The following is a 21,941-nucleotide window of genomic DNA, read 5'->3' as shown; positions in this document are numbered from 1 at the left end:
CTCCGTCTCAAAAAAAAAAAAAAAAAAAAAAGAAAAAAAAAAAAAAAGCCAAAACCAAAAAAAAAAAAAAAAATTAAAAAAAAAACCTGATCTGACCATGTCACAGCCCTGTCAATGACACCCCTCTCTTCTAGGATAAACTCCCAAACCTTCCTGGAACCTGTGGGGCTCCAGGCTCTTTTCACACCATGTTCCCTGATACCCAGCCACAGTGACCTTTTCCCTGATCCCCTCCTGGGGCTCCTGATCCCCCCAGGCTTCCTCTGCAGGCCACAGGGCTTTGGGGCATGCTGCTTGCCCTGTCTGAAATGCTTTTCCCACTTCTCTTCACCCATGTAATGCCTCTTATCCTTTCAATATCTGCTCAGCTGTGGCTTCCTCAGAACAGCCTTGCCCTGACTCCTAAGCCAGGCAAGCCTTCCCACTGTTGTATGCACTCCTGGCATCAGGAGCACCTCTTCGGCTGGACTTATGAACACTTGGAATTTTATGTTTATGTGATTACTTCATTTAATGCCTGGCTCACCCACTAGAGGATTGTAGGATGAGGAGTATGTTTTTGTGCATCACTGACTCCACAGGGCAGTACCTGGTACATGGGAGGCCTTTGATAAATATTTGAGAGATGCTTAAACTAGTCAGCAGTCTCAGGCTCGACAAGGAGGGAATTTTCACCAAAAACCAAGTGGTACCTGCTCAAGATCTGAGTCCCTTCATCATGTCACTTACCTGCTCAAGAACTTTCCATGACTTCCTATGCCCTCAGATTTCTTAGATTTTCCAAATTTATTTTCCTCATTTTATTTTTTAGAAATAGGATCTCAGGCCAGGTGCAGTGGCTCATGCCTATAATCCCAGCACTTTGGGAGGCCGAGGTGGGTGGATCACGAGGTCAGGAGTTTGAGACCAGCCTGGCCAATACGGTGAAACCCCGTCTCTACTAAAAATACGAAAAATTGGCCAGGTGTGGTGGAGTGTGACTGTAGTCCCAGCTACTCGGGAGGCTGAGGCAGAAGAATTGCTTGAACGGGAAGCGGAGGTTGCGGTGAGCTGCCACTGCACTCCAGCCTAGGCGATGGAGAGAGACTCTGTCTAAAAAAAGAAAGAAAGAAAGAAAGAAATGGGGTCTCACTATGTTCCTCAGGATGGTCTCGAACTCCTAGGCTCAAGTGATCCTCCTGGCTTGACCTCCCAAAATGTTGGGATTACAGGCATGAGCCACCACGCCTGGCAATTTCCTTTATCTTCTATCACTATCCTTTGCTTCCACCAAGCAAACTCATTAGCCCTTAAAAATACCTTGGTTAGTCTGAGCTTCATGTCATTTTCTTTGCCGGCAACAACTCTGATTTCCTCTTTATTTTCACTTAAATTCTACTTATTCTTTAAGACCAAAATCATGTCCCACAAAGCCTTCCCTGTCCATTCTAGCACTTGCTGAGCTCCTATGACCTGTACTGTCTGTACATCCAGAATATCAGAGATTGTGAACCTTGGAAGGGTCTCAGAGATCACTGGCAACAAGAGTCTGAACAACCTCTAAATTCATGTTTTCCAGACTTTCCAAATTCAAGTACCAGCTTCACAATTTGTGCCAAATCCATATTCCACCTAAAATGTTATTTACTTGATATTCTTTAAAATCAACTTATTTTATTTCTTACTCAATCATATATTATTTTTTCCTTCTTTTTTTATCCTTCTTCATGACGGGGTTTCGCTCTTGTTACCCAGGCTGGAGTGCAATGGCGCGACCTCGGCTCACCGCAACCTCCGCCTCCTGGGTTCAGGCAATTCTCCTGCCTCAGCCTCCTGAGTAGCTGGGATTACAGGCATGCGCCACCATGCCCAGCTAATTTTTGTATTTTCAGTAGAGACGGGGTTTCACCATGTTGACCAGGATGGTCTCGATCTCTTGACCTTGTGATCCACCCGCCTCAGCCTCCCAAAGTGCTGGGATTACAAGCGTGAGCCACCGCGCCCGGCCTCATATATTATTTTTTCAAAAAAGCCTTCCAGCACTATAGTAACTGCAGAACCACCCATTACTTGCCAAAATCAAAAGTAATTATAAAAATAAGTAAAACAATAACAATGTGTTTCAATTCTAGTTGGCCACCATCGCCTGCTGAAAGCTCTTGCAGTTGAGTCTTCCTCTCTGTTAAAAACGAAAAGAAGAGAAATATATGTTAGGCGTTAAAGACACACCAGCTCCAAACTGAGACATTCTCTTGGAGGAAACTGGAAGAATCAAAATACCCAAATGCCCATTGATGGGAAAGATATGTTTTTATTATTATAAAATGTACATAATATAAACTTTTACCATTTTAACCACTTTGAAGCATACAGTTCAGTAGCATTCACTGCATTCACATTGTTGTGCAGACATCACCATCATCCATCTCCAGAACTCTTCCCAAACTGAAACTCTGTACACATCAAATGATAATCCCCTTTCCTCTCCCCACCCCAGCTCCTGACAACCACAATCCTACTCTTATCTCTATGCGTTTAACTATTCTAGGTACCTGATATAAGTGGAAGCATATGATATTTATCCTTTTGTGACCAGCTTATTTCACTTACCTTAATGTCCTCAAGGTTCATCCATGTTGCAGCATGTGTCAGAGTTTAAGGCATTCCATTGCATGTGTATATACTACATTTTGTTTGATTTCTTTCTTTCTTTTTTTTTTTTTTTTTGCTTTTTTTCAAGACAGGGTCTCACTCTGTTGCCCAGGCTGGGATGCAGTGGCACGATCTTGGCTCACGGTAGCCCTCACCTCCCAGGCTCAAGTGATTCCTGTGCCTCAGCCTCCCAAGTAGCCAGTACTATAGGCGCATGCCACCACACCTGGCTAATTTTTTGTATTTTTGGTAGAGACAGGGTTTCATCATGTTTCTCAGGCTGGTCTTGAACTCCTGGGCTCAAAGGATCTTCCTGCGTTGGCCTCCCAAAGTGTTGGGATTACAGGTGTGATCCACTTCGCCTGGCTATTTTGTTTACTCATCTCTTGCTAGGCACTTAGATTGCTTCCAGCTTTTGGTTAGTGTGAATAATGCTGCTATGCTCATGAGTGTAAGAAAAGTGATATCTTTACATAACCTGACACACAATGGAATATTTATTTATTTATTTATTTATTTTTATTTATTTATTTTTGAGATGGAGTCTTGCTCTGTCACCTAGGCTGGAGTGCAATGGCACAATCTTGGCTCACTGCAACCTCCGCCTCCAGGGTTTTAGCGATTCTCCTGGCTCAGCCTCCCGAGTAGCTGGGATTACAGGTGTATGCCCCAACCCCTGGCTAATTTTTTGTATTTTTAGTAGAGACGGGGTTTCACCATATTGACCAGGCTAGTCTAGAACTCCTGACCTCGTGATCTGCCCACCTTGGCCTTCCAAAGGGCTGGGATTACAGGCATGAGCCACCACGCCCGGCCAATCGCAATGGAATATTATACTGTAGTCAAAACAAAGGAACTTAAGTGACATGCAACAGTATGGATGACTCTTAGCAATATAATATTATGTGAAAGAGCAAGTCAAAAAAAAGTTATATATAGCCTGATACTATTTTTTAGTAAAGTTAGGAACAGTTAAAATTTAAAATAAACTTTTAAGGAATAAATAAATAAATAAATGCACTATAAAACTATTGAAAGGAAACCAAGGGAATGTTGACTATGGGATTCAGGGTTGTCAGTTGCCTGAGGTTGGAGGCAGAGAATGGGATGGGGTACCATTTGGTTAGTTGTCAGTTATTGTCAAGGTCTGAGATTTTGTTTTGGGTGACAAAGTCATGGGATGCTTATGATAATTTCAAAACAACTAATTAAAAGAAAACCTAGTCCTTGCATAGTCGTTCACGCCTGTAATCCCAGCACTTTGGGAGGCTGAGGTGGGTGGATCATCTGAGGTCGGGAATTGGAGACTAGCCTGACCAACATGGAGAAACCCCGTCTCTACTAAAAATACAAAATTAGCAGAGTGTGGTGGGGCATAGCTGTAATTTCAGCTCCTTGGGAGGCTGAGGCAGGAGAATCACTTGAACCTGGGAGGCAGAGGTTGCAGTGAGCCGAGATCACGCCATTGTACTCCAGCCTAGGCAACAAGAGTGAAATCCCATCTCAAAAAAAATAAAGAAGGCCGGGTGTGGTAGTTTACACCTGCAATCCCAGCACTATGGGAGGCCGAGGCAGGCAGATCACAAGGTCAGCAGTTCGAAACCAGCCTGACCTACATGGTGAAACCCCATCTCTAAAAAAAAAAAAAGATGAAAAGAAACAAAAAACCTAGGCTGGGCTCGGTGGCTCACACCTGTAATCCCAGCACTTTGGGAGGCCCAGGCAGGTGGATAGCTTGAGGCCAGGAGTTAGAGACCAGCGTGGCCAACATGGTAAAACTCCATCTCTACTGAAAACACAAAAATTAGTTGGCTAAGGTAGTGCATGTCTGTAATCTCAGCTATTTGGGAGGCTGAGGCACAAGAATCGCTTGAACCCAGGAAATAGAGGTTTCAGTGAGCTAAGATTGTGCCACTGCACCCCAGCCTGGGCGACGGAGTGAGACTCTGTCTCAAAAAATAACAATAATAAAAGAAAAAGAAAAGAAAACCATGCAACGGCCAATGGTGAGAATATATTGTGAACCAAGGAATGTGATTAATCCAGTTTTGTGAACCCAAGTTCCAGTGGAAAAAAAGGAGGGAAATAAAGAAAGAGAATTGACAAGGAAATAGCTTTCTCACTATGAAATTCAGGGTGATTTAATGTCTTGTCAATGCACCATTGAAAATCATCTGGCGTTCTGCCAGAGGTCCAGGTCCCCCACTTGGGTAAGTAGTTCTAAAATATCTGTACCATGAGGCCTCCTGCTTCCTCTGCAGCCTTGCTTACCTCCAAAATGAAGGAACTCAGAACTTCTGGAGGCACTGGCTGGACAGATTCTTTTGTCAGGAATTTTTTCCTTGCAGAGAGACAATTCAGCCTCTCCACAACTTCTACCCTGCTGTCTTATTTTCATCTTGGTGCCCAGCACAGGGTTGGGCACACAGGAACGTGGAATTTACATGTTGATTGCTTCATGCCTAAGCCTGCAGCCCTGGAGCAGCAGCCAAGCCAGAATTTCCAACTGAAGATGAAAGGCCCCCAAGTTATCTGGGACACAGCCTTTTTGCCAAATGAAATTCATTATTTCCTTCTGGGAGGAAATTGGCCTTCTTGTTAAAATGCTTAAGCAATTTTCTGATAAACTTTAAATAGGATTTAGATTTCTTCTCAGAAACAAGTTTCCTATCTACCCTGCCGATGGGAAGCGTTTCATGCATTTTATTCAGACATTATTTTTGTATGTCCATTTTCACAATGCTGCTACCCTCTCTTCTTTCCTCTAAATGTGTCTACCAAGAAGTCATCTTGAAGCAGCCAGCCTTTTATGGGTCTCTTCACTTGTAGCAAGATTGAAATAAAACTTTGACACATGCTCATAAATAAATAGTCTAAAAAGCCTTTTTTAATGTGTGGTTTTTTTTCTTGAACACAGCTGAATACTTGAGGGTGGGCTAGAATTTCTTAGCCATATTTTTACCCCTGCTGGGATCAACTGACACTCCTTGGTCCCAAATCCTTGGCCCAGCCCTGAAGGACCCCCTCCCAGCTCTCATTAGCTGTTCTTTCCCTGACAGAGTCATGGCTTCGGGAAGCCTGGGGTGGGAAAGGGAAGATGGCAAATCTAGGCCTAAACACAGCTCCATAAATCCAGACTGAGCCTCAGAACTGGGGATGAGGCCACCTTCACCCACTCTCCTGCGTCTGTGGGCTAGAACTAGTCACTGGGGTAGTGGGTGGAGATCCTTTGAGCAGAAGCTGACTCTGAGGCCTCTGTCCTCTTTTTAGGGGCAGAGGTTGGGGAGGAGCTGTGAATACCGGTGCCCCAGGTTGCTGCTTGGCCCTAGACCTGGCCCCCATCCAGCTCGGAAATGAGCCCCCCACCTCCCATTGGACACGGATTGTCTCCAGGCACAGCTGACTCCCAGCTGCCGGGCCTTGGCCTCAGCGGCTGCCATAGAAGGGGCCAGCCAGGGATCTCCAAAGCAGACCTAGGACTAGGCAGAGGGCCTGGGGTCTGCCAAAAGTCTGGCTCTACTTTTAGGGTGTCAGTTTAACCCCAGAATTATCTTCTTAAGCTTTTAAATAATTTCTTTTTTTTTTTTTTTTTTTTTGAGACGGAGTTTCGCTCTTGTGACCCAGGCTGGAGTGCAATGGCGTGATCTCGGCTCACAGCAACCTCCGCCTCCCGGGTTCAGGCAATTCTCCTGCCTCAGCCTCCTGAGCAGCTGGGACTACAGGCACGCGCCACTATGCCCAGCTAATTTTTTGTATTTTTAGTAGAGACGGGGTTTCACCATGTTGACCAGGATGGTCTCGATCTCTTGACCTCGTGATCCACCCACCTCGGCCTCCCAAAGTGCTGGGATTACAGGCGTGAGCCACCGCGCCCAGCCAATTTCTTAATTATAAATGTAAATGTTGATGGTAGAAAATTTGGAAACTACAGAGACATATACAGAAAATAATATCACGTAAAGTCTTACCACCTAGAAATAGTCACTGTCTATATTTTGCTGGTTTTATTCCAGTAGTTAAAAAAAAAAAAAGATAGATTTATTTTAGCTCCATCAATGGGATATCTAGTGCTTTGTATCTTTTTTTTTTTTTTTTTGAGACGGAGTTTTGCTCTTGTTGCCCAGGCTGGAGTGCAATGGCATGATCTCTGCTCACCGCAACCTCTCCCACCTGGGTTCAAGCAATTCTCCTGCCTCAGCCTCTCAAGTAGCTGAGATTGTAGGCAGGCACCACTGTGCCTGGCTAATTTTGTGTTTTTAGTAGAGACAGGCTTTCTCCATGTTGGTCAGGCTGGTATCAAACTCCTGACCTCCAGTGATCCGCCCTCCTCAGCCTCCCAAAGTGCTGAGGTGACAGGCATGAGCCACCACGCCTGGCCTGTATCATATTTTTTAATTGTCTCCTAAATGTTCCTGTGTGATTAAACGTTCTTTGAATTTTTAGCGGGCATTATGGTGCACAAGCTCCCATCTCTTCCAACTACAATTCCCTCTCCCTTGACAACCCCCCAGTTTCCAGGGCTCCTAGTACCTGGTCTATGGGTCTGTAACTGCATGCTGTTCCAGGGGCTTGGGACCTCTCTGGGGGCAAGAGGAGGACCAGGGCCAGGCCACAGGGACTCTCAAACTCATCCTGGAAGCAGATCCTTTAGCTCTGGCTGGAGCCTGATGTACCCACTCCCCATACCCAGGCACAGAGAAATTGGAGAGCCTTTGCTTTGGGTTCATCCTTTCACACTAGTCATGCAGGAAGTATTCACCCATCTCCTTTCACCTTCCGTTTTCCTTAGGAATTGGGTCTCCAGGGTTTCTGAGGCTGCCCAGCAGCTCCGGGCCACTTTGAGCAGCCTCAGTCATTCCCCACTACCTCCACGCTGCCCCTTGGCTCTGGCCGCCCTGGGCTTGAGCTGACTTTCCTAGGAACCGTTGGTGGGAAGAGTTGAACGGAAGGAAATGGTGGGTAGGAGTCCGAAGGCAAAAGGGGACTTAGGGCCAATGTTTGATGTTTGAGGTTAAAAAAGAACTCTCACCCCTCCCCTTCTAGGGAGCTGCTAGGAGCCTTAGAATAGCCCCTGCAATGACTCAGGGTGGGATGGAGAGGGAGAATTGGTAAGACCTGGGAAGAAAGGGGCACAGCTTTGGTGCCTGGATTTGGGAGACAAGGGGCTGCTGCCCTTCCCCTCCCCCTCAAAAACTCCTTCTCTCCCAAGCCCCTTTCCCAGCCCCTAGGCCTCTGTCCTTACTGTGGATCTCCACCAGCCCAAAGCCTTTCCTGGAGTCATCTCCCTGTTGTGGATCCTTGGCACACCCAGCAGTGGAGAGAAACATGCAAATTCCTTTCTTATTCTATGAGAAATCTCTAAGCTCAGACTCCAGAGGCAGGTCAATGACAATCACCCATCCTTGTCGCCCAGTTTAACCTGACCCAGAGATATAATGGGGCTTTGAGAGTTGTTCCCAGATCTCCTTCCTTGGCCCAATGCAGTAATAATTGTACACATAGCTCATCTTGTGCAGTACTTTAAATTTTTTTTTTTTTTTTTGAGACAGGGTCTCGCTCTGTTGTCCAGGCTGGAGTGTAGTGGCGCAATCTCAGGGGACCGCATCCTCTGCCTCCTAGGTTCAAGTGATCCTTTTGCCTCAGCCTCCAGAGTAGCTGAGATTACAGATGTGTGCCACCACATCTGGCTAATTTTTGTATTTTTGGTAGAGACAGCGTTTCGCTACGTTGGCGAGGCTGGTCTTGAACGCCTGACTTCAAATGATCTGCCCACCTCGGCCTCCCCAAGTGTTGGAATTACAGGCATGAGCCACTGTGCCTGGATTTGTGCATTTTTTTTTCTGGCATGGAATTTCACTCTTGTCGCCCAGGCTGGAGTGCAATGGCTCGATCTCAGCTCACTGCAACCTCTGCCTCCTGGGTTCAAGTGATTCTCCTGCCTCAGCCTCCTGAGTAGCTGGGATTATAGGCGCCTGCCATCACGCCTCGCTAATTTTTGTATTTTGAGTAGAGAACGGGTTTTGCCATGTTGACCAGGCTTCTTTGAACTCCTGACCTTGGGTGATCCACCTGCCTCGGCCTCCCAAAGTGCTGGGATTAAAGGTATGAGCCACCGCGTCTGGCCTTCTGCAGTATTTTAAACCACATATTCACATGTATCTTCTTACTTGATCTGCTAACCTTGCTCTCAATAAGTAGGACCAGTCTTATTTTCCTTATTTTACAGATGAAAAACTGAGGCCTGAAGTCAGACTGTTGGTGATGTCAAAACGTGGATCCTCTGATCCTCAGACCCCCAACCCCAGTCCTCCTGCCTCTATACTCAGCTCTCCGGGACACTGAGAGGTCAAGTTTCCTCTGTCTGTGATTTCCATACCTGCAGATTTCAAAGTGAGTCAGCCTCTGGCTCTTCCGAATCTAAATGCTGCCGAATATCTCCACCCAGAAAAACCTTTCTGTCTCCAGACATCTCTGTTTGACTTAATCCGTTCCCCTGGGTGGATCGTGGCTGGGAGGAGGGAGGAGGAGGGAGGAACTCTCATTGTGAAGCCTCTCCTAATTGATTTCTCTCTGATGAGGTGCCATAATCCTTTCTGGCTGCCCTTACAGCTTCTCCAGTTTCTTGAAACAGCTTCTCCATATTCTTTCTCCTGGCCTCCCACATATTCCCTGGGCTAGAAAGCTCTTTCTTGATTTGAGTCTTGGCCGCCACCCTCCATGACAGCTTGAGGTCTGCACATCCATTGAGAGAGACTTGCTTCCTTCCCAGAACCCTGCAGATGGGTGCACATGGGTATACATACATGCACACACACGTACACACTTACATGCACACGCACATACACACACGTACATGCACACACCCTTTGTTAGGAGTGAGTTTACGCCTACATTCTGGCCTGTCTCCATGTTCAAGTCAGGCGAAGGGGAACAGCAGCTTTGAGGGTGGATTTAACCAGTTCTTCCTGAGGTGAGGCCTCTCTTGCCAAATCTATCAATGGCTTGTTGGGGCTCAAGGGAAGGTTCGAGGCCCGCTGTTTGTTCTTTGCTCAGCCTTGGGACAGCTGGGGAGATAGGCTTGCCTAGGCAGCCCTGACCCCGTGGTTAGGGAAGTTGGCACCATTCTCCTAGACCACTAGCTGCCTTTTCCTTCAAGACCCCTGACCCCTTTGCCTAGCCCCTCACCAGGAGAAGAGCCCCAGGGACCAAGTGGGCTGAAGCAGAGGCCTCTGGCCCCGGACCCTCTGAGCCAAGCTGGGTCAGAACTCAGGCTTCCCATGCTATCATTCTGGTCCCCCACTTTCATCCAGCCTGCGCTGGGGGAGGGAAGAAGGAGATTGGCTGGGTGCAGTGCAGTGTTTCTGGGGACTGGGGGGGAGCAGGGGAGTCCATTCAAATTGACAAAAATAGAACATCAGCCTCATATCATTTTTCTCAGAACAAGATTTATTGAAGTTCTGTCGGTGAAAATCGCTGCTGTGTGGAACGCTTAACTTATAGATTAGATTACTCAGTCGTGCCTTACTACATTTTTCATTAGAAAAATATTGGCTGGGAGAGTTTGACCTCATAATCTCTGCATTTTAAACAATAACCAGAGGAAAACCAAATAGAAGGCACAAGTTAACGGTTTTCTCCCCCCCAGCATTTCCCCTTGGGAGAGATCGGAGCGAGGGCCCGAGAAGGGAACAGGAGTGGAATCTGCTGCGTGAGCAATTCCCCATCTCCCGGCCCATTCCCCAGAGGCTGCCGGAGGCGGCTGGGGGCGGTAGGAGGTGGTGGGCTGCCCTGAGTCCTTGGGGCTTGGGCCCTGCCTGATCCCTGCCTCAGATGGCCCAGAGGTCTGCAGGGCCCCAGCCCAAGGTAGGTTAGCGTACAAGAGCAGATGCAGGGCCGGAGCATCGGGAGGGAGAGGGCCATTTTCCTGCCCCCAAAAGGGAGCGCTCAGTCTAGGTGGGGAGCAAGAGCCGTAAAGATTCAGGTGAGTATGTCAAATCCTCACATTGCACCCTTGAATATGCTCAATCTTATTTTTTTTTCTTTCTTTTTTTTTTTGAGATGGAATCTTGCTCTGTCGCCCAGATTGGAGTGCAGTGGTATCATCTTGGCTCACTACAACTTCTCCTTCCTGGGTTCAAGTGATTCTCCTGCCTCAGCCTCCCGAGTAGCTGGGATTATAGGCACCTGCCACCATGCCCAGCTAATTTTTGTATTTTTAGTAGAGATGGGGTTTCACCATGTTGGCCAGGCTGGTCTTGAACTCCTGACCTCATGATCCGCCCACCTCGGCCTTCCAAAGTGCTGGGATTACAGGTGTAAGCCACCTCGCCTGGCCTTCAATCTTTGACAATTAAATACTAAAAAAAAAAGTAAAGACCCAGGAGAATCCAGAATCCCAGGGCAACTCTGGAGCTCTATAGGAAGCTGCAGGAGTGGAGAAGAAAGGACATAATTACCCCTTGCTCCTCCACCAGAGTGGGAGAAATGTCTTTCCAGGGGGATTTTATGAAGGAGGAAGCAACTCCAAGGTGAGGCTGAGCTGGGGCAGTTTAGGCTGGCCTTGGGCATTCTGACCATTCCTCTCAGCCCAGGGGCAAAGGTGCCTAAGGGACCCTAGGCCCAGAAGCCCCCAGGCTGAGCCTGCAGGTGCTGGCTGCTGGCTCCAGGGAAGGGCAGGGGGCTGTCCAGGTGCAAGAGGATCCCAGGCCACTTTATGATTGCTGATCTGAACCCTTGGAGAGTGGAACCCCCACCCCCTTCTCGGTTTCTACTTTCCGAGGCTTTGGTGATTTCCAAGTTCTGACACAGTCATTAGTTACAAAGAGCAATTATTTTTTCTTTGTCATTAAGTCATTTTTTAAATGGCTCCGGGCAACATCACAGAACAAAGAAACAAAATATCCATGAAAAGGCTTAATCACAAATTACTAATTATTTCACCCCCCCCCAAATCGTGAAATCTGAGCCCCATGAAAAAAGAGTAGGTCTCCCGTCCATAAGCTCGACATGGCTCTTAGGCACCTAATCCATCATGGGGGGGGGCACTTCCTGGCCCCCTCTAAGCCCTGGGGGAGGGGGTGGTAGGGAGTCCCCCATCGCTGACCTTTGAAGTCACCTTCTGCCCATGGATAGGGTCCTTCAGCGGATGGGGGGGCAGCTTGAAAATGAGTGGGTACCCAGCCCGAGCCCCCGCAAGGCCACCGCTCTCCGTATCTTGGGCTTGGGATGCCTCCAACCCTCCTCCCAGGCCAGCAGCCTCTCTTGCTGCGGCATTCCACTCTGGGCCCTTTGAAGCCTGTGGGCCACAGTGGAGGAGCCGCCCCCCTGCCGAGGGGCTCCTGGAGTCTCCAGCTGGAAAACAAACCGGAGGAGGAAGTAATCCTGGAGGGTAAGCTCCCGGGTCCCCAGACGTGAGGAAATAAAATGTGTTTGACACCAAGATGTATGGGAGGAGGGGGGATGTCCGGGGTTTGGGCCCCTCTATCGGCCAGGCCTTCTCCTGGGGCTGATTGCCGTCTCCTTATCTGACCCTTGCTGAGAGAGAAGGAGCATCGTGGAGGAGGTGGCCGCCAGGGAAGCCTTGTCCAAGAGCAAAGGTGAGTCTGCCAGGGCAGCGGGTTCTGAGGGAGGGCCGGCCCACACTTGCCCCACCTCTCTGCCCACCGCATCCAGTTCCCCTACAGCAGCCTACCCTGGGCTTGAGTGACCAGCCATCACCGAGAGAAAGAGCCTGGGAGGATGGGATTGGAAAAGGAGGGGTAGGTGGGAGGGTGCTGTGGAGCCCCAACTTCAAAACCCACATAACCTCCCAGTAGCCTCTCCTCACAGCTGAACTCCGAATCTGACTCCAGAGAAAGCCCAATCATCTTCATTCATCTGTTCAGCAAAACGCTTACCAAACTCTTGTTCTGTGCCAGGCAACAGGAACACATTGGTGGACACGACAGAGCTAGGTCCTGTCTTCATGGAGACCAACTTTACTTTTGAATATCTTTTTGTTGAGAATATCTGGGTCAAAGAAAAAGTCAGAGCTAGGTCCAGCGTGTCTGCCTCAGCCTTTGCCCACTGTGGCTGTCTGGATAATTGTCCTTGGCTGTTTTCTGACTCCCCAGACACACCACTTCTTTAAGTACAGGTCTCGTAGGTCTCTTGGGTTCACTTCTGTGCCTGGCCTGGGCACCTGATAGAGGTGGGGAAGGTCAAAAGTGCAGGGAAAGAAGGTGGGCAAGCAGGAGTGTAATAAACAGAACTACTTAACAAATGGTTGGAGCCATTGTTTCTATATCACATGACTATGAAGACCTTGAGTATAAATGTCCAAAATACTGGAATTACAGGTGTGGTCCCAGCAAGAGAGCTTACAACTCAAACAATACTTCCCAGCCATGCACCCGTCCTCATTCTCCTTCTTTCTCTTTCTTGTTAAACTGTCCTTTTTCTTCCCTCTCTTAAAATCGTTCTGATCAAGGAATATCTGAAAATATGCTGGGACTTAGGCTGTCTTTATATATTCATTTATTTTTATTTATTTATTTTTACTTGATTTTATTTTATTATTTTTTGAGATGAAGTTTCACTCTGTTGCCTAGGCTGAAGTACAGTGGTGCGATCTCTGGTCCCTGCAACCTTCGCCTCTCGAGTTCAAGTGATTCTCCTGCCTCAGCCTCATGAGTAGCTGCGATTGCAGGCATGCACCACCACACCCGGCTAATTTTTGTATTTTTAATACAGATGGAATTTCACCATGTTGGCCAGGCTGGTCTCCAACTCCTTACCTCAGGTAATCCTCCCACCTCGGCCTTCCAAAGTTCTGGGATCACAGGTGCGAGCTACTGTGTCCGGCCTATTTATTTATTTGTTTTCTTGAGATGGAGTCTTGCTCTGTCACCCAGGCTGGAGTGCAGTGTTGTAATCTCAGCTCACTGCAAACTCGGCCTCCCAGGTTGAGTGATTCTCTTGCCTCAGCCTCCCGAGTAGCTGAGACCTCCCGAGTATCTGGGACTACAGGCATGAGCCACCATGCTTGGCTAATTTTGTATTTTTAGTAGAGACAGGGTTTTACCCTGTTGGCCAGGGTGGTCTCCAACTCCTGACCTCAAGTGATCCATCCACCTCGGCCTCCCCAAGTGCTGGGATTACAGGTGTGAGCCACCACATCTGGCCTTTTTTTTTTTTTTTGAGAGAGAATCTCACTCTGTTGCCCAGGCTGGAGTGCAGTGGTGTGATCTCGGCTTGGCTCACTGCAATGTCTGCCTCCCAGATTCAAGCGATTCATCTGCTTCAACCTCCCAAGTAGCTAGGGCTACAGGCTCAAGCTACTACCACACCTGGCTAATTTTTGTGTTTTTAGTAGAGACTGGGTTTCACCATGTTGCCCAGGCTGGTCTGGAATCCCTGACCTCAGGTGATCCACCCGCCTTGGACTCCCAAAGTGCTGGATTACAGGTGTGAGCTACAATGCCAGCCCAGACTGTCTCTACTAAAAATACAAAAATTAGCCAGGCATGGTGGCAGGTGCCTGTAATCCCAGTTACTCAGGAGGCTAAGGCAAGGAGAATCACTTGAACCCAGGAGGCAGAGGTTGCAGTGAGCTGAGCTCACACTACTGCACTCCAGTCTGGGCAACAGAGCAAGACTCTGTCTCAAAGCATAAACATAAAAATAAATAAATAAATGAAGACATCTGTTTAAAAGGAACAGGCTTTTCTTGGAGATTATATGCTTTATCCTTCTGCTGTTAGTGGTGCCAGCCACTCCTTGGACCTGTAGTAGATATGAACCTTGGGTAATAGCCCTCCTCTGAGTGTAGCAGAGACTGCTGGTTATGCCCCAGTAGCCATTCTCCCTTTATTCCTTTAATGATAAAATCCCCAAGTGTTAGCTGGAGCATGGCCACCTGATTTAGGACTACATTTCCCAGGCTCCTTTGCAGCCAGGTGTGTTCAGGTAATCAGATTCTGGCCAATGAGATGCAAGCAGAAGTAATATGTGCTTCTGGACTCTGCCCTAATGGAGTTGACACCCCCTTCTTTCCTTTTCACTGGATGTAAATGGATATAGAAACTAGAGCAGTCATCTTAATCCTCAAGGTGGAAGCCATGTGTTGAGAATGGTGTAGGCACAGTAAAGAGAGACCCTGGCACCCTGACACTGGAGTGGAGCTGCCACATCTGCCCTGCGGTGCTTCTGCTTAGATTTTATGGTAAAGAGAAACTAACTTATTAGGTGCTAACCTACTGCAATTTTGGAATTTGCTTTATTTCCCTTTGCTTCCCTGAGCAAATGAGAAGAAAGGAGCTAAGGCATCACCATATTATATAATGTGAACCATATATGTTATTTAAAACCATCTAGTAATAGCACCACTGCACTCCAGCCTGGGTTACAGAGCAAGAACTTGTCTCAAAAAAAAAATCTTCCAGTAGACATATTTTTAAAAAAGGTGAAATTAACTTTAATAATATATTACATTTAACCCCATATCTTCAAAATATTACTTCAGCATGTGAACAATATACAAATTTATATTAGAGTGATAAAGAGGCCCAGACTCAATGATTCACACCTGTAATCTCAGCACTTTGGGATGCCAAGGTGGGATGATCACTTGAGCTCAGGACTTTGAAACCAGCCAGGACAACATAGCAAGACCCTGTCTCTACAAAAAAATTAAAAATTTAGCTGGGCATGGTGGTGTGCACCTATAATCCCAGCCGCTCAGGAGGCTGTGGTGGGAAGATTGCTTGAGACCAGGAGTTTGAGGCTGCAGTGAGTTATGATTGCACCACTGCATCCCCAGACTGGATGATAGGTGGAGAACCTGTCTCAAAAAAAAAAAAAAAAAAAAAGAGAGAGAGAAAGAAGAAAGAAAGAAAGAGAGAAAGAAAAGAAAAAAGAGAGATAAAGAGTTTACATTCTTTTTTTCATGCTAAGTCTTCAAATTCCAATGTATATCTTACGCTCAATCTGAATTGGACTAGTTCATTTCAAATGCGCAATAGCCACATTTGGCTAGTAGCCAGTGCAGATTAAGGGAATTGCCAGAGGTTGAAGCCAATTAGAGATTGAAGACCAGCCGTGAGTTAAGAATAATAGTTACAGTAACCACTGTTCCTACTGCTGCAAAGGCCTTTTGGCAGCATTATTCCTTTTCCAGCCAGATGCTTGGCATACCCAGAGTACTCTGGCTTCAGCCCACGAGGAACAACTATGCCTTGGTTTCCTATATTGGACCCTGGAGAAGGACTATCTTAGGAAGCAAGTAGGCCCCTAGGAAGATGGAGAAAGAAAAGGAAAAGCTGGGGTATGGGTTACCCTCCAGTCTCCGCTTTGCCTTTAATCAGAACAGGGTGGACCAGGAAAAACAGTACAGGTCTGATCACAGAGGTGTTAGGTTCAGAGAGACCCAGGGCCATGACATATTCCTCCTGAGCTCCTCTGAAGGATCAGGCTTATCTCATATATTATGTGGATTAAAGAAAGAACAATGATACCACATGAAGAGTCCACATTTACCAATGTAATTCTTATCACCTTATCATGCCCTCCTCTGGATAACAAGTCAACGTCTCCTCCACCATCACAATCACCTCTTCACTGGTGACTGTAATTATTGTCACCATCATTCACTGATACTGTCGTCACCCCAAAATGATTGTTTCTGTTACTCTAGCTTCAGTGTCACCATGTCCTTCCCCATGACAATAGTTATCATCCTAACTCTCATTATCCCCTTGGCAACAACCACTACCCATGGCAACACTGTGACCACTCATCACCCCATTCCTGCTATTACCGTAATTACTACAGTCTCTATAACTATGAATCTCACTACAACAACAACTTCCACCATCACCTAATAATGAAATTAGGTCCTGCAGCATCTCCACCACCGCAGCATTGTTAAGGACACCCCCAGGTCCCCTTTTCCTGTCTAGAAGTGTCTGAGTATACCCATCATTTCCATCTGGTCAAAATAAGCTCTTGTACCTTTTGCCCCACGGCACCGCCTCACTCAATCATTCTTGCCTCAGGCTCAAGTTTCCATTGCTTTGTTTGACCTTTTGGATTCTGGACTCCTTGACTGTCCTAACCACAATCCATTGAAATCTGCTCTGTCTTTTTTACTTGCTTGGATGCTCTAGCTTTGGGGCTGTTGGTTGATAACTCACCTGTGGCCACTTAGCTGTGGGCATTCTGCCACCAGTTACAGAGGCCTGCCTGGCTGGGCCTGGGGAGAGTAGGCTTGCCTTGCCCTCTCAGGGGAACTAATACTCTGCCAACATCTTTTCTTGGATCTTTGCTGAACACAAACAGGCTGGGTTTGTCTAGTTGATCCCTGAAGGCAGGTTGGTCCCTGAAGCCCAAAGGAAGCAGGGAAAGTGTATTTCCTGCTAGGACTTACCAATGTAGAAAATCTGTCCTTGTTGGTGTAGTGGTGAGTAAACAAAGAAAGAAGGCTGGGCGCGGTGGCTCACACCTGTAATCTCAGCACTTTGGGAACCTGAGGCGGGTGGATCATGAGGTCAGGAGTTCGAGTCCAGCCTGGCCAACATAGTGAAACCCTGTCTCTACTAAAAATACAAAAATCAGCCAGGCATGGTGGTGTGTGCCTGTGATCTCAGGTACTCAGGAGGTTGAGGCAGGAGAATTGCTTGAATCCAGGAGGCAGAGGTTGTGGTGAGCTGAGATCATGCCACTGCACTCTAGCCTGGGCAACAGAGTGAGACTCCACCAAAAAAGAAAAGAAGAAAGAGAGAAAGAAAGAGAAAGAAAGAAAAGAAGAAAGGAAGGAAGGAAGGAAGGAAGGAAGGAGAAAGAAAGAGAAGAAAGAAAGAAAGAAGAAAGAGAGAGAGAGAGAGAAAGAAAGAAAGAAAGAAAGAAAGAAAGAAAGAAAAGACAAGACAGGAGATAAGCTCTTTGCTCCCCTGCTGGCTTGTCCTGTGAGATCATCATAGTCTTGCTCTGGCTTATATATTTCCCAGAAAGGTTGTCCCCAGAAAGAATGGAGACATGTTGCCCTTTTATGGAAGGTGTGCCATAGAGAGAGATTTGGATATCCCATGTCTCTTTCATGGACAGTGAGATCTTGAGGTCCGAAGCATTTGCGGAGAGGGACCTCCTCCAGAGTTACCAACGGTAGTGACCATGTCAGAGGCAGCAGGAGCTGTCACCTCTCCCCACCCCTGGACTCTGTCACTCTCTTGTCCTCTCAGGGATGCAGAGGCACCTAGGTTTTTTGCAAGTAGTCAACTCCTCCAGTTACACATGGTTTGAGTCCCTGCACGGGGATAGAAAGGACCCAGAGTGTGCATTTGGATTGAGTTCAGAGCCCAAAGTGCATCTCTTGATCTGATCATGGAATCCAAAAGGAATTGCTCTCCAATTCACAGCTCTGAATAAATTTTACCAGAGTGTTGGGGGGCGGAGGGGGAAAGTAGGAAGAAGGGAACTGGATTCTTGTTTGACGTTTTGAGACTAGATCCCTTCTTGATGCCTGACACAGGGCTCTGCCCAAGGCAGAGTGTCTACAGAAAAAATGGGGTTGGTGGCTCCCTGCATATGGACAAGGCCACCTACATTTTGAGGACAGCCCAAATGCTCAGTAGTTACTCCCCACCTCACCTCCAATGCTGAGCAAACAGATGATGGAGTGACCCTGGGAGGTGGCCAGGTGGGAGGGAAACAAGCAGTTTCCCCTTGCCACCACCAGAAGACATTATGGCCATAGACATACCTGTTAATAAGCACAACCTCGCCGCACTTCCATCACAGAGAAAAGGGCTACAGTCCTCCCTTTCCCCCTCTTGCATTAATTCATTTTTTCCATGTTTTATTTAGTGACTACCATGTGGACCATGTGGACTTTGGTGACACGAAGATGAATAAGACTCCTTTCTCAAGGAGCCTGCAGTCTGATCAAGTCATTACTAAGAAGAGAGGAAGGAAAAGATACCCTTGGCCTTTCCAACTTGTCAAGGGTCAACTGAATGCCTGAGCCGGTCCCCCTGAGAGGGCAGTAGGCGAGATTCCAGCAGGTAATGGATGAGCACAGCTATGCCCTGACAGGGACATTGCCTGCAATTGGTTCCAGTCATATATGGAGCCAAACAGCTTTGAAAATTGTGGGGGGATGGTGACAGAAGAGAGCAGGCTCGCCCCCTCCCCCATCCCCTAGGAGCCTGTCCTGATCCTCCTTCTGGGAGATGAAAGGTGTGGTTTCCCAAAGCCAGGAGCAAAGCAAATATCTTCTGCCTCAGAGGGGCCAGTCTCTGCGCAGGCTGGGAACCCCCAGGGAAGAAGCACTGAGGGCCCTAGGAAAGAGGGCAGAGGCCAGAGGCCAGAGGCAGGGAAGTGCCTCCTCAGGAGGTCAGATTCCAGACCAAACAGCAAGCTTTTCAGACTCTAGAAGAATGGGGGTAGAGGCAGGAAAGGAGGGTGAAAGGTTAGAGCCCCTATGGGTAGGGAAGGGGCCTCCGGGGTGTGACAGACACCCCCAGGACCCCGTGTCTGCCTAAGCCTTGGCTGGGAAAGCGGAGACAGTGCAGCCACTGGGTGAGTGCAGCCCTTGGATTTTGCCCCAATAACCGAGTCCCATTAACACAGTGTGAGCAGGAGCTCTGGCAGAGCACTTCTTCCTCCTCTCTCGTTTAGAGGGGGAAGCAGTTTACACAAGGACAGCCACCATCTTGAGTCTCTTCTATCAACTGTCCTGTGGTCTCTCTGGCCATGCTGGGACAGAGCATCACTCCCACAAGAAACCCTCTGAATGCATTTCCTCAGCTAAGCAGGTTCCCACCTCTGTTCCTAGAGTACCAGCATGAGTGAGCCTTAGGAACCACCCCAGATTTTAGGGGTTAGAGTGGGGCTAGCTATGCTGATGGCCACTTGGGGCTCTGGTGAACTCCAGCCTCCTCCCATCTGCCCACCGAGGGCATCGTCAGGCCCCTATGCTGAGCCATTTGCCTCCTGCTCTGCCCCAAACCTGTTCAGCCCCCAACATGCTTGCTTTCCTGTCCCCTTCATGCTTCTTAGCTCATTTCATCTCTGCTTCTGCAAACCTCCCTGCCAAATCTCCCCCTGCCAACTGATCCTTTTCATCTCTGTATTCCCCCAGGCACACCTCCCTCCAAATGCAAGACCACAGGGCCCTCGTTCTCAGGGACTAGGCCATACCTAGGGGTAGGGCTGGTGTGGCATTGGTGACAAAAAACTCCTATATCTACCAGAGTAAGTCACATAAATATACAAGCAGGGCCCAGTCATGGTGGCTCAAACCTGTAATCCCAACACTTTGGGAGGCCGAGGTGGGTTGATCACTTGAGGCCAGGAGTTCAAGACCAGCCTGGCCAACATGGTGAAAGCCGTCTCTACTAAAATTACAAAAATTAGCCGGGCGTGATGTTGCATGCCTGTAATCATAGCTACTCAGGAGTTTGAGGCAGGAGAATCGCTTGAACCCAGGAGACAGAGGTTGCAGTGAACTGAGATTGCGCCACTGCACTCCAGCCTGGGCGACAGACTCAGACCCTATCTCAAAAAAAAATAAAATAAAAAGACACAAGCAGAATTGGTTCTGTGAACCCCAGTGTTGGGCAAACAGTGTGTAAAGGGCTGGCCTTGGAACATAGGCCTGAAGAACATGGACAGGGGTCTCTCCTGAGAAATGCTGCAAGGGTCTGTCCAGTCCCAGGTGCCTGTGGCCCAGCTGCTATCTCAGTGTGTCCCTCCAAAATTCATGTGGAACCCTAATCTCCATTGTGGTGGTAATAAGAGATGTGGCCTTGGGGAGGTGATTAAGTCACGAGGGCTCTGCCTTCATGAATGGGATTACCGTCCTTAGAAAAGAGGCTGAAGAGAGCTGCCCAGCCCCTCCCACCATGTAAGGATGCAGCAAGAAGACCTCAGGACTGGTGTGGTGCTCATGCCTATAATCCCAGCACTTTGGGAGGCTGAGGCGGGTGGATCACTTGAGGTCAGAAGTTTGAGACCAGCCTGGTCAACATGGTAAAACCCCTACTAAAGTCTCTACTAAAATAAAAAAATTAGCCGGGGATGGTGGTGCTTGTCTGTAATCCCAGCTACTTGGGAGACTGAGGCACGTGAATCACTTGAATCCGGGAGGCAGAGGTTGCAGTGAGCCAAGATCACACCATTGCACTCCAGCCTGGGTGACAGTGTGAGACTCTGTCTCAAAAAAAAAAAAAAAGAAAAAAAAAGGCATCATATTTGAAGCAGAGAGCAAGACCTTACCAGACACTGAATCCACTGGTGCATTGATCTTAGACTTCCCAGACTCCAGAACTGTAAGAAATAGATTTCCAGGCTGGATGCAGTGGCTCATGACCATAATCCCAGCACTTTAAAAGTCAGAGGTGTGAGATTGCTTGAGCCCAGGAGTTTGAGATCAGCCTGGGCAACACAGAGAAACCCAGTCTCTAAAAATATATACATATAAATTAGCCATGCTGGCATACGCCTGTAGTCCCAGTTACTTGGGAGGCTGAGGTGGGAGGATGGCTTGAGCCTGGGAGGCAGAGGTTGCAGTAGGCTGAGATTGCACCACTGCACTCTAGCCTGGGTGACATTTCAAGACCCTGCCTCTAAATAAGTAAATAAATCCCTTGTTTATAAATTACCCATTTTAAGATATTTTGTTAAAGCAGCAGGAGCAGATGAAGACAGGCCTGATTCCCAGAACTCTTCTCAGGACCTCAAACAGGCCTGGAAAATGAGTCAGGTGAACATTGAGGGTAGACTGCGGAAGGATTTGACCCCATGCTGTTCCTCCAGCCAATAAGCCCAATCTCACCACTCCTGCCACCCTCAACCAAACACAGTGCAAAGCGGGAGCTGGACTCCTTCTCAAATGTCCTCCTGTCTCCAGGCCATGTCTGCCTTTAGCCTGTCTGGAGCTGGGGGCTTAGGAAATAGGAGAGGGGCTGGGCACAGTGACTCATGTCTGTAATCCCTGCACTTTGGGAGCCCAAGGTGAGAGGATCGCTTGTGTCCAGGATTAGAGACCAGTGTGGGCAACATGGTGAGACCCTGTGTCTACAAAAAAGAAAAAAGAGAGCCAGGCATGGTGGCTTACACCTGTAATCCCAGCACTTTGGGAGGCTGAGGTGGGTGGATCACAATGTCAGGAGTTCGAGACCAGCCTGACTAACATGGTGAAGCCCTGTCTCTACTAAAAATACAAAAATTAGCCTGGCGTGGTGGCCTGTGCCTGTAATCCCAGCTACTTGGGAGGCTGAGGCAGGAGAATTGCTTGAACCCGGGACGCAGAGGTTGCAGTGAGCTGAGATTGT

General features: G+C 47.9%; 1 long non-coding RNA gene across 1 annotated transcript in view; it reads right to left on the bottom strand.

Moving 5' to 3' along the window:
• LOC116553680 overlaps nt 1-21,211 on the bottom strand; it is a 22,078-nt gene extending 867 nt beyond the window's left edge. The window contains exons 1-2 of the long non-coding RNA XR_004269862.1: nt 21,194-21,211; nt 15,840-15,844 (exon numbers count right to left, since the gene is read on the bottom strand). This is a non-coding gene — a long non-coding RNA (uncharacterized LOC116553680). The remainder of the gene's footprint in view (nt 1-15,839; nt 15,845-21,193) is intronic.
• Between the last annotated feature and the right edge of the window lie 730 nt (nt 21,212-21,941).

The sequence above is a fragment of the Sapajus apella genome, unplaced genomic scaffold (genome assembly GCF_009761245.1).
Source record: "Sapajus apella isolate SASKATOON/1434 unplaced genomic scaffold, GSC_monkey_1.0 scaffold13, whole genome shotgun sequence".
NCBI lineage: Eukaryota > Metazoa > Chordata > Mammalia > Primates > Cebidae > Sapajus > Sapajus apella.
The sequence above is the reverse complement of the archived record's forward strand: the minus strand, read 5'-3'. Positions and strand labels throughout refer to the sequence as shown.